The 12,637-nt window shown below is 42.1% G+C and overlaps 1 protein-coding gene across 3 annotated transcripts in view; it reads left to right on the top strand.

The window, feature by feature from the left end:
* Positions 1 to 12,637, top strand: part of Mcu (mitochondrial calcium uniporter) — a 170,426-nt gene that overhangs the window by 126,407 nt on the left and 31,382 nt on the right. The window lies entirely within an intron of this gene.

The following is a 12,637-nucleotide window of genomic DNA, read 5'->3' as shown; positions in this document are numbered from 1 at the left end:
TCAATATAAACATTTTTTGTTGTTGTTGTTTTGTTTTTTGTTTTTCGAGACAGGGTTTCTCTGTATAGCTCTGCTGGCTGTCCCTGGAACTCACTTTGTAGACCAGGCTGGCCTGGAACTCAGAAATCCGCCTGCCTCTGCCTCCCCAGTGCTGGGATTAAAGACGTGCGCCACCACGCCCGGCTTAAACATTTATTTTTAATAATTTTATTACATCTATTTATTTGGGGGTGCATGCATGGCATGGCATGTGTTTGCAGGTCAGAGGACAACTTGAGGGGGTCAGTTCTCTCCTCCCACCACGTGAATTCCAAGGACTGAACTGAGGTTGTCTGGCTTGGCAGTGAGTACCTGTACCTGCTCGGCCACCTCTGCAGCCCACTTGCTGATTTACAGACTGTATTCCCACTCCTGGGTCTCTTGGAGGTCAGGGAAAGGGGATGACGGTTAGAGAAAGGGATGTGGAACTGGGATGAGGGTGAATTCAGAGAGTTAACTAACACAGACTAGTTGTCCGTCAAGTCTTCATAGGTCCTCAATGGTCATTCACGTTTAGAAACAGGTGATGAGTTACTTCTCTGCCGGTGAAATGAGCCAGTTCAAGCCAGTTTTGGTTATATTAAATGCAGGTTTATTGGGAAGCTGCTCTTGGATAAGTTTGCTGGCCCCAAGGACCGAGGCCAGGGAAGTCACCATGGGAAGGGAGAGAGAGGAGACGGGGAAGAAAAAGCGAGAAAGTGTGCGTGCAGAGAGACAGGAGAGGAGAAGAAAGAGAAGGAAGACCAAAATGCCTGGATTATATAGGGAGAGGTCCTGGGGGAAAGGCCGGATACTTTGTAAATGTTCAGAGTGCCCCAGACTGTCAAGACGATTGAAACTTTGCTTATTTTTTTCTTTAATCAATTTATTTTTTTTACTTATTAACTTTACATCCTGCTCACTGCCCCCCTCCTGAGGGCACTCCCTTCCACAATCCTTACCCCATCCCCTTCTCTGGGTGTCCCTCCTTCCCTGGCATTTCAAGTCTCTGCAAGGCTAGGTGCTTCTTCTCCCACTGAGGCCAGACAAGGCCTGAAGCCTAAAAGAACATATCCTACGGACAAACAATGTACCCTTTGGGATAGCCCTCACTCCAGTTGTTCAGGACCCACATGATGACCAAGCTGCATAGCTGATACATATATATGGGAAGGCCTAGGTTCAGCATATGTTCTTTGGTTAGTGGTTTAGACTCTGAGAGCCCCAAGGGTCCAGGTTTGTTGACTCTGTTGATCTTACTGTGGAGTTCCTGTCCCATTCAGGACCCACAATCCTTCCTCCTGTTATTTCATAAGAGTCCCCAAGCTCCATCGACTCTTTGGCTGTGGGTATCTGCATCTGTCTGAGTCAGCTGTTGGGTGGAGCATCTTGGCAACTTGTTCCTGTTTGCAAGCATACAGAGTATCATTAATAGTGTCAGGGATTGGTGTTTACCCATGGGATGGGTCTCAAGTTGGGCTGGTTATTGGTTGGCCATTCCCTCAGTCTCTGCTCATTCCCCCATGCCTATATTACTTGTAAACAGGATAAATTTGGAGCTGAAAGTTTTGTGGGTGGGCTGGTGTCTCTATCACTTTACTGGAGTTCCTGTCTGGATGGATATAGGTGGTGGCCTCTTCAGGTTCCATATCTCCAATGCAGTAAGTCAGAGCTAAGGTCACCCCCATTGATTCTTAGATGCCTCCCTTGTCCCAGGTCCTGTCTCATCCTGGAGATGCCCCACCTCCACCCCACCCCCACCTAAGGTCATGTCTTCTAACTTTCACTACCATTTCTACCATAATTTTTCAATTTACAGAGCTTGGCCTAGGGGTTAACATATTTTGTGTAAACTTCAGTTTGATCTTGTTCTAAATTCAACTCTATAAGCATTAATTCACAGACGGCATGCATTAAAAGAACATCTTGCAAATTCACAGAAACAACAAAACTGAAGAAGCCCAAAATGGATCATGCAAGCCCCAGATCCTCTATATCTGTCAGTTTAAGTTTACAGGGTAACAGGAATCCTTTCCCCGAAGCTGTTGGGTAATCTGAACACATACACACGCACTCATGTTTGGTGATTCTTCAGCCCTTGGAGGAAACCTTGCTGGGACCAGCCCAGCATCTAGGTAAATTGAGGCCAACAGCCATGGGTGGCGATGGTGGCGCCAGTGATTATGGGTGCAAAAGTTGCTTACTAATTGTAAATTTTTTTCTTCCTTTAAGTCTTTGCTATTCTAAGGCCAAACGCCGCTGGCTTCTGGTAATTAACTCCTGCTGTTATCAGCAGGGCATTAAAAAGAAGATTTGATTGCTAGGGCTCTTTTCACTCTGGCTCTGGGACCCTTCACAGGGACCACTCTCTGGCCAGGTAAGAGGCTTGGAGTTTGACTCTTTGTGAACCAGAGAGAAAAGGAAAGGAAAGGAAAGAAAGTCATTAACATAGACAACATGCACACCAGATGTAGCAGAAATGGCTACACCAAAACTTTATTATTGCTTTTAGCTTTTTATAATTTTTAAACAAAAAAAAGTTCTCTGTGTAAAAAAGAATTACCTCATAGATAAAATGTTACACAAAAGGGGGAGTTACAGAAGGATATAGGTAGTAAGTTCAAAGGAGTGTTTCATTCATTCTATAAGCTCATTATAAGTTCAAAGCAACAGTTTCACATGGCCTTTACTTTATCATAGTGCACACCTGTGGCTTCATCCTTGGACCTGACCTAGAATGAATGCTTTCCCTAGATCACAAATTTGTTCCAAGCCTGCTTTCCTAGCCCAATGCAATTAGCCCATGACACTTGAAGGTTTACAGAGTTCTATTGGCAGCTTTACTCTATAGGGGGCTTGAGATTACTTGTCTCAATTTAAGAGTTCTATAAAAATCACTCTCAGAAATTGTGAAATCTTCAATTCGTTTATAAAGCATTCCTATATGAGAGTACATCTTCATGCAGATCTGCAGGAAATTTGTGCAATAGGGTGGGCTGGTGCCCACGAATCATTAGACTGTGCAATACTGACAGAAAAAGGCATATCAGCAGCAAGAAGCAATCCTGGGTTGAAGTGTCTAAGGATCCTGCATCTTAGAGTTTACCCACTGCAGGCCATGCAAAACAGTGGGCTAGCTCTAGAAAATTCACTTTCATGCCTTAGCCTTTCCTAGGTGGCTTCTGACAAAACCCTTTTGTGGTCACTCAGTTATAGAACAGAGGCAACTAAGAGGGAAATTAGGCTGAAGAAAAACAAGGAAAATGCTACCTGGCATCCTTGTTCCTGTGTCCGGAAGACAAAGAGCTGCCAGAGAAACACTGATAAATATGTAAGCTAAGAAGCAGAACTTGACTGTGTTGCTGCTGGGGACATGTGTGTGTCAAGGTCTAATTCCAGTGTACACTTGGTAGCAGAACTTGTCACATGGCCAAGAGCCTTTCTCTCCAAGAGCCCTCTATAGCAGGAGAATTTCTCCTCCTCCAACATGGTCTTGATGTCACATACAACCATGTCTGCATATATGTCACTCCTGAATCCCATTCCTTTCCTCTGCTAGCCCACATTAGCCCTATCCAATTAAGAGATGTTCTCTTCATGTAAGAAATAATCCACAGTGCTGACTGAGTCGCTTAGCTTGTGCCAACTAAGAGTATTTCATTAAAAAATGTCTAGCCTTTAGAGTTTATGAAGTTACCATATGGTCCATGTTCCTATAACTCAGTATATGTTTAGAAATTATATTTTTAAGATAAACCAAATCAGACTAAAAGAGAGGAAGTTTGGGTGTTAGTTGTTTGGTGTGGTATTCATGATGATTGATCTGAACTAATAAATCCTTATAGGCATCTGTATTATTTTGCCAATCATTGAATCAAATGTGTTCCTATAAATCATTCCATATGGAAGAACCCTAGTAATTTACTAGTGATAAAACTGTGCAGGGATATAACTGAATATTATCTGAAGTCATGGATGCTAATAGGTTATCCCCATACTCCACAAGAGGTTAAAAATAATATTTGCACCCAGAAAGAAAGAAAGAAAGAAAGAAAGAAAGAAAGAAAGAAAGAAAGAAAGGAAGGAAGGAAGGAAGGAAGGAAGGAAGGAAGAAAGAAAGAAAGAAAGAAAGAAAGAAAGAAAGAAAGAAAGAAAGAAAGGAAGGAAGGAAGGAAGGAAGGAAGGAAGGAAGGAAAGAAATGAAGGAAGAAAGAAAGAAAGAAAGAAAGAAAGAAAGAAAGAAAGAAAGAAAGAAAGAAAGAAAGAAAGAAAGGAGGCGCTGGAGAGTTGGCACAGCAGTTGAGAACATGTACTCCTCTTGCAGAGAACCTGAGTTCTCTTCCAAGCAACCACATCTGGTGGCTCCCAGCTGCCTGTAACTCCAGTTCCAGGAGATCAGACACTGTCTTCCTGATTCCTCAGGCACAGCACACATATCTTATATTTGCTCTCTCTCTTTCTCTCTCTCTTTCTCTCTCTCTTTCTCTCTCTCTCTCTCTCTCTCTCTCTGTCTCTCTCTCTCTGTCTCTCTCTCTCTCTCTCTCTCTCTCTCTCTCTCACACACACACACACACACACACACACACACATCCAGAAACACTTTAAAAATAATTTTATGGGCTGGAGAGATTAAGAGTGGTTAAGAGCACTGACTTCTCTTCTGAAGGTCCTGAGTTCAAATCCCAGCAACCACATGGTGGCTCACAACCATCTGTAATGAGATCTTGACGTCCTCTTCTGGTGCATCTGAAGACAGCTACAGTGTACTTAGATATAATAATAATTAAGTCTTTTAAAAAATAATTTTACAAATGAGATCATACACATTTTTAGGTGTGTATATGTTTTGTTGGGATTAAGCCCAGGGTTTGGGCATGTTAAACAAGTATATTACTACTGACTGATGACCCCCTCCCAAGAGACCAACTTTTTAAAAAGTGCTCCCCAAATTTTTACTAATTTTTGCCCTTAAAAAAAAAACTTTCCTGGAGTTAGCAAGATGGCTTAGCAGGTAAAAGCACTTGCCACATGTCTGATGACCTGAGCTTTGATCCCTAGGACCCACGTGGTGAAAGGAGAGAGCTAAGCCCCACAGTTTGCTTCCTAACCTCCACACGTAAGCCACGGCATGCACACATCGGCATCTGCAGACACCCATAAACACAGAATAAATAAATGTCTTTTAAAACCCATAACTTATATTAGCTATAAGAAATGGAAGTACAACATCATTTGATTTAATGCAGCTCTCAGTATTCTTGATACCTTCCGATTATACATCTTCTTATTTCGTGCACCCATCCTGCGTGTGTGAGAGAGAGAGAGAGAGAGAGAGAGAGAGAGAGAGAGAGAGAGAGAGTGTGTGTGTGTGTGTGTACGCGCACACACGCGCGTGCATATGATGATGGAGATTGAACTCAGAGCTTTTACAAGTGCTAAGCGAACATCCTTCCACTGAGCTACACCCTCAGCCTCTTTGCACTGCAAAATTAATATTGCCTTAGATAAGTACAGTGTTTTAGAAACTTTGCCTGACATACAGTAAAGAAGGTTTAGTCACCGTTAACAAACATTCTCACTGTCATTCATTCTACTTTGTCTTTATTGCTGGGTCATATTCAGTATCTCAAGGTGAATTTAAAGCCTTCTGTTTTAAAATGTACAGCCTAAAATGATACATTATGTAATATTACAAATTTAAAGATACTGCCTCTCAATAATTTCATGAATGATATTTGAAAGACCTTCTAATTGTGATTATATAATAGCTGATATAAAACATAGATTATCTTTTTGAAAGATTTATTTATTTATTGTATGTGTATGAGTACACTGTCTTTATTATTTATTTATTTATTTATTTATTTATTTATTTATTTATTTATTGTATGTGTATGAGCTGTCTTTAGACATACCAGAAAAGGGCATTGGATCCCATTATGGATGGTTGTGAGCCACCTTGTGGTTGCTGGGCATTGAACCTCTGGAAGAGCAGTCAGTGCTCTTAATCTCTGAGCCATCTCTTCAGCTCACATAGATTATCTTGAATACTTAACTTCTCTACCAAAAGCACTCTAACACATTCTTCACTTTTCTTGTGTCCTGGCGGACACACTTTGGTGACTGAGGGAAGCCTTAGACTGCTTCCATAGTAGCAGTCCCCAGCCTGAGAGCCATCCTGAAATCTTTGAGCCTGGATGCAAATGGATGTACACCCAACCCTTAACCCTGTCTTCTTTCAATAGTGTTCTTAACGTTACATACACGCTACGCACGTGGCCCCGCTGGGCTGACTGAGTATAGACACCTCAGGGAGTCGTTCTTCACAGCCTCCTTTCTCACTGTGAAGTGAAGACCATGAGAGAAGCATGCACTTGCCTTGCAGAAAGAGCCCTTCTGATCTGAGCGGGGCTTGCAATGATAGCAAGGCCCCTACAGCTTGGACATGTGGTCTCCAGCTTCTCATTTCAATTTTCCTGGCCCCAGACCTCAGCTGTAAATGACTAAGAGCGAAACATTTATGGCAGATGGTTTGGACCTGCTTGAAACCTTCAGGGATCCCCTCCATGGTAATGAAAGCCAGGGATGAAAGCAATTCTAACATGGAAGATTTGTCATTCAGTCTGGCAGACTTTAGAGAGAGAGAGAAAGGTGATATTAAAGACTGTAAGGTCTGCTGATGGTTACAGGCCAAGACCCCATCTTCCTCTCTGTCTGGAGAGTGAAAGGCCAACTAGAAAAGATGTCGGTTTCTCTGACCTTCAGTTTCACAGTCCGCGTACTTGGCACTGTGTAAGAATTGCAGGGAAATTATGTGATTTCTGTAATCAGTAAAAGGTGTGACTGCCTCATAAAAGTCATTTGGGGGCAATTTTCATAATGAAAGTCCACGAAAATCCTGTATGGTGATATACAATTGTCTGTTTAGTCACTCCAGGCATGGGTAATTATATCCAAGAATTTATAATTCTTAGGCTAGGATCTGTGAGTGAGTTGCAGGGCCAGGTATATTCCCAGTTTTCCCCTCACTTTGGTTTCTGCCCTACCACTTTTATTTTTATCTTTGTGTGTGTGTGTGTGTGTGTGTGTGTGTGTGTGTGTGTGTGTGTGTGTATGTGTGTTTGAATTTCATATATTAGTACTGTATTGACATCATCTCTCGCCCTTCCTTTTTCCTCTCTAACTCCCATGTCCCCATAACTTCCTATGAAATTCATGCCCTCTTTGTCTTTAATTATGATTGTTACACACACACACACACACACACACACCCACCCACACACACACACACACACACCACTGAGTCAGTTTAGTGTAGCTAGTACACACATGTGTTGAGGACTGACAATTTGGGGTTGGATCACCCATTGGGAGTTCATTTCTGAAGGACATTGATTCTCTCTCACTAGCCATTAGTTGCCCGTAGCTCTTCATTGAGAGCTGGGGCCTGTGAAGTTTCTTCTGTCCACGCTGGCATGTCAACTGATAGGACTTAGGCAGCCATGGCTGCAGCTTTCCTGTCATGTGTAGAAAACATTATCTGGCATCAGGTAGCAGAGGAAAGACATTTACCTACTTATAATTGAGTTGTCAGCGTTCTGTATTAGTCAGGGTTCTCTAAAAGAACAGAAGGATAGATTGGACGCATATGCATTTAAAGGGGGTATTTATTAGAGTGGCTTACAGACTGTAGTTCAGCTAGTCTTACCGTGATTGTCTCCTAGTGGAGACATCCAGTAATCCAGTAGTTGTTCAGTCCATGAGCCTGCATGTGTCAGCTGGTCTTCAGTCTACATCTGAGTCCTGAAGAAGTAGGTCCTAACACCATCATGCCTCAGCAGCAGGACAGATGGACTTGTCAGCAAGAGTGATGACAAGCAGGCAAAAAGCAAAAGCTTCCTTGTTCCATGTCCTTATATATGGGCTGCTGCCTGAAGGTGTGGCCCAGATTTCAGGAGCGTCTTCTGACCTCAAAGGATAGAGTCAAGAGCATGTCCCACAGGCATGGGTTTTAGTGGGTTCCAGATGTAGTCAAATCAATAACCAAGATTAGCTCTTAATCTGTTTCTTGGTTTTTGGAGACAGGTCTTGTTATATAGCTTAGACTGTCCTAAACCTCAGTGATCCCCCTGCCTCAGCCACCTGAGTACTAGTACTATAGGAGCATAGCCATCACAGCCACTGCACGTCACTTACAAAAATGTGTTAAGGGGGAAAGATGTTTTGAATTAAATGGCACTGTTAGTAACCACTCATGCACAGCTGGAGAATTGTTATTACCATATCTAGTACACATGTCATATATAGAGTGCACATATCACATATCAAATACACGTATCAAATACACATGTTACATATAAAGCGAATATGTCACATATAGAAAGCATATATCACATATCAAATATATGTGTCATATACAGAGATCATATATCATATATCAAGTACACCTGTTCCATAGGGAGTGCATATATCACATATCAGTACACATGTCACATATAGTAAGCATATATCACATATCAAGTACAAGTGTCACATACAGAGAGCATATATCACATATCAAATACATGTGTCACATACAGAGAGCACATATATATCAAGTACACATGCCACATACAGAGTGCATATATCACATATTGAGTAACCATGTCACATATCAGGTACTGGTCTCATATACTGAGTATACATACAATATATTGAGCATATATTATTAACTACATATACTGCATATCAACTACAAATATCATACCAAGGGCACATATCAAGTACACATCCTTCACCCTCACTTTAAAAAGACATGAGAAAGAGAAAGTAAGGAAGTAAGGAAGGTGACAGATTGCAGGGCCTTACATCCTAAGACACCTTATAGTTTTCTATTTAAAAGACGTGTCTGACAGCTTGGGCATTTTTTGTAAACAGGAGTTTTAGTTTGAATCCTTACCAGAATATAGGGTTAGCCTTGTCCTATCACAGAAGCCCTCTGTTGAAGGATGCAGGAAGACTGGCTGTTCACATTGTACAGAAGAATGGCCACACCACATGGGAAAGGATATAAACCCTACTGCTTAGCTTGGGAGGAAGCAAGCTTGTGCAGGATTTCAGGTGACAGAATCGTTTTCAATATTTGGAGGGAATTAGAAACTCTCATTTCTCTCCCAAATGCAGCTTGATGAACTATCCAGCCTTGCTCTAAGGATTTAGATCCTGGTGTTTCTGTTGATATGCATGCTGACGCAAAAATATCTTTGATGGGTGGGTTCTGGAGGAAACTGGAAGGACTCTTACTGTGACTGACTACCATCTTTGAAGAAACATTCCGTATCTATGCTAAAATACCCAGTAGGGAGGAAGAGGGCCATTTTTTGACTGTCAGGAAGATCTTGGTACTCTACACAGATGGCACATTCTCCATACTTAGCAACATAGATACTTAGGTTGTCAGGGAGGAAGCATCTGTGCCCAGTGGAACAGCGCATTGCTTTATTGCTCCAGTTCATGCTGGCTCTGAAGAGGCCTCTCACAGGCCAAGGTGAACTCCGGCCCATTGCATAGGTGCCCATGACTTGAGAACGAGGGATTTGAGGGTTTGGGATTTTTTTTCTCACAGAATGGATGGAAATATAAAGTTCTTTTCTTAGACTCTGGATGGGAAATTTGTATTCCTGAGAGGAGAGATGGGTGCAGGCGTTGCTTGGGTGAAGTCACCTGGGAGAGTTTGGGGCACCATGGATGAGCGTGGTCTTCTCATTTGATCTCACAGCCATTATTACTGGTTTGACAGAAAGATGATATGCCCTCGAGCTGAGCTGTCTCCCAACTAGATAATTACACAAAAACAAGCAAGTGGATTCCCACAGCTGGAGGAAGTACCTCTATTGAGGATCACTTGTGGAATAGTCTGTCTGCAGGTGTTAAGAAATCCCTCAGAGCAGTGAAAATTACCCCCATACAGAAAACCTCAAGTTGAGATGTGGGTTTCTCATCCCCCATTTGTGACCTGGCATCAGAACAGTGGTAAGACTCTAACACTGAGAGTAACAGTCCTCAGGTTCCCCATGCAAGCCTGTCATTTGGCAGAGCAGGGCCACTTTGTCAACACCTGAGTTGTCGCCGCATCTAAAGAGCAAAGCTCAAGACCTCCAGTGCCAAGATGGATATGCAAGTTACCAAGTTCCAAAGCCAGGTCTGTGGGTAATGCCCATGTCTGTTTGTTTGGGGTTTTGCATTGTCTTTGGTTTTGACACAGGGTTCCACTGCACAGCCCAGGCCGGCCTTGAACTCATGGCCATTCCTGTCTCAATCCCCAGTACAGGGATTACTGCCATGGACCATCACATCCTAGCTGGACATTTGTTTTCTTTACTTCAGTCAAATAATAGCAGCCTTGAAGTGATCCTTCATATATAATTAAATTTCATTAATTTAAATTGTTAGAGTTACTTTTTAAATTTTGTATAATTTATTTCTTTCTTTGTTGTTTTCTTTGTTTTGTTTTAAGACATGGTTTCCCTGTGTAGCCCTGACTGTCCTGGAACTCACTCTGTAGGCCAGGCTGGCCTCAGACTCACAGAGATCCACCTGCCTTTGCCTCCCTATGCTGGATCTAGAGGCATGAGCCACCACTGCCTGGCTGATTTATTTCTTTAAATAAACAAGAAATACTGGTTTAAAATGAGAAGAAATTCAGCTTTATTGAGCATTTACTTTTCAAATATGAAGGAAATCAGTAGTCACTGCAGTAAAAAGAAATTATACATAAAAGTTTTATATGCAAATTGCTTAGATTTTTTTTTTTTCAAGAAACTAAGCTAAAGAAGTATACAACTCATCAGGTTCATTATTTTGGTCAATAAACCAAAAATGTTTAGAAATGCCAACTGAATTGTGTAATATAATGTCTCGAAAAACAGTCAGGGATGGGGCAAGAGTGTGGGGTTTTGTTTGTTTGTTTGTATGGTTGGTTGGTTGGTTGCTTGCTTGCTTGCTTTGGTTTCTGTTTTTTCTCTTTAGTACCAAACAGTAAGAAGTCTGTCACTTGAATATGCCACAGTCTTATCTGTCCCTTGATTATTTCCAAGGTTTTCGTGATCCTGAGCAGAGCTCCTTCTTCTACTCCCTTTTCTCTTGTTGTGATAGAACACCTACACTTTAACACAGCAACTTAGAGCAGAAAGGGTTTATCACAGTTCCAGTCATAGACCGTTTTGAGGAAGCAGCAGGTCACGTAACATCCACAGCCCAGAGTAGAGAGAAGTGAACTCATGCATGCTTCAGTGCCTCCCTCACTTTCTTGCTCACACACACTCCTGGGCCCAAAGCTTGGGACTGGTTCCACCACAAACGTGTCAGGTCTTCCCACCCCATCCAACCCCACTAGAAACTTCCTGGAAGACACGTCCTCAGTCCAATCTGATCTAGACAAGCCATTTCTGAGATTTGTTTCCCAGATGACTCTATGTTATGTCAAGTTGGCCATTAGACCTAACCATACCAGTTACTATAAACATTATGTGCTGGTTTCCCTGTGAACATAAATCTTCACTATTTGGGGCAGATAGCAAGAAGCATGGTCAGCAAGGAAGAGCCTGTTGTTTCTGTGATGCACCATGAAACCATGACCTAGCATCTCCATCCCTGTGGCAACTCCACAGCTCAGCCAGCATCCTTGCTGAACTGATGCTCTTTTCTCCACATTGCCTTGAGTGGAACAAATCAGTTTTGCTCTTGCAATATTCAAAGGATAATTGGGAATTTTCTTAGGCATGTATGATGTAATTTTAGACTCCCAATTCTAGGGAAAGAAAAAGAAACTCCTAAGCCCAGAAATACCTTCCATATGTTTTCACTGAATCTTTTCAGCAGCCTTGAGCACCATGAGCAGAGTTGAATGAAAGGTGAGGAGACTCAGGGTCAGTTGTGTTTAAATGCCTGACCACAGAGCCACCGTGTTGCCTTCTAGGAGAACTGAACACTACCAAGTCTGAGACCCTGGGACCCTTAATTTTGCTACTGTACTTGAGTGTGTTTAGCATTTTATCACTCAGGAAGTCAAATGGACTGAGTGAGAGTCAAAGTGTAATTAAAGGTATTTTCCAATAACACCACCAAATGTATTGTTTTAAAATAAAAATATAGAGAATTAAGATGAGGTTTTAATTTCCTTTTGCTTGTTTGCTTTTGTCATTTGCTGTACTTTTGTGTAGCTCAGGCTAGCCTGGAACTCACAGAGGTCTACCTGCCTCTGCCTCCTGAGTGCTGGAATTAAAGAAATTTGACACCACACCTGGCAGGATTTCACTTTTATAAAACCAAAATAAAATATTGAATCCCTTACTTAATCTTTAGTAGAGTACAGGGAAAGAGGATAACTATGGTGGTTTGCATAGAATGTCCCTCATAGGCTCATATATGTAAATGCTTAGTCACTAGGCAGTACAACCATTTGAAAGGATTAGAAGGATTATGAGGTGTGGCTTTGTTAGACAAGATATACTATGTTACTGAGGTGGACTCTAAGATTTCAAAAGCCCAGCCTTCTTCTTCTTTCTCCTCCTCCTCCTCCTCTTCCTCCTTCTCCTCCTCCTCCTCTTCTTCCTCCTCCTCCTCCTCCTCCTCCTCCTCC

The sequence above is a fragment of the Mus musculus genome, chromosome 10 (genome assembly GCF_000001635.26).
Source record: "Mus musculus strain C57BL/6J chromosome 10, GRCm38.p6 C57BL/6J".
NCBI lineage: Eukaryota > Metazoa > Chordata > Mammalia > Rodentia > Muridae > Mus > Mus musculus.
The sequence above is the reverse complement of the archived record's forward strand: the minus strand, read 5'-3'. Positions and strand labels throughout refer to the sequence as shown.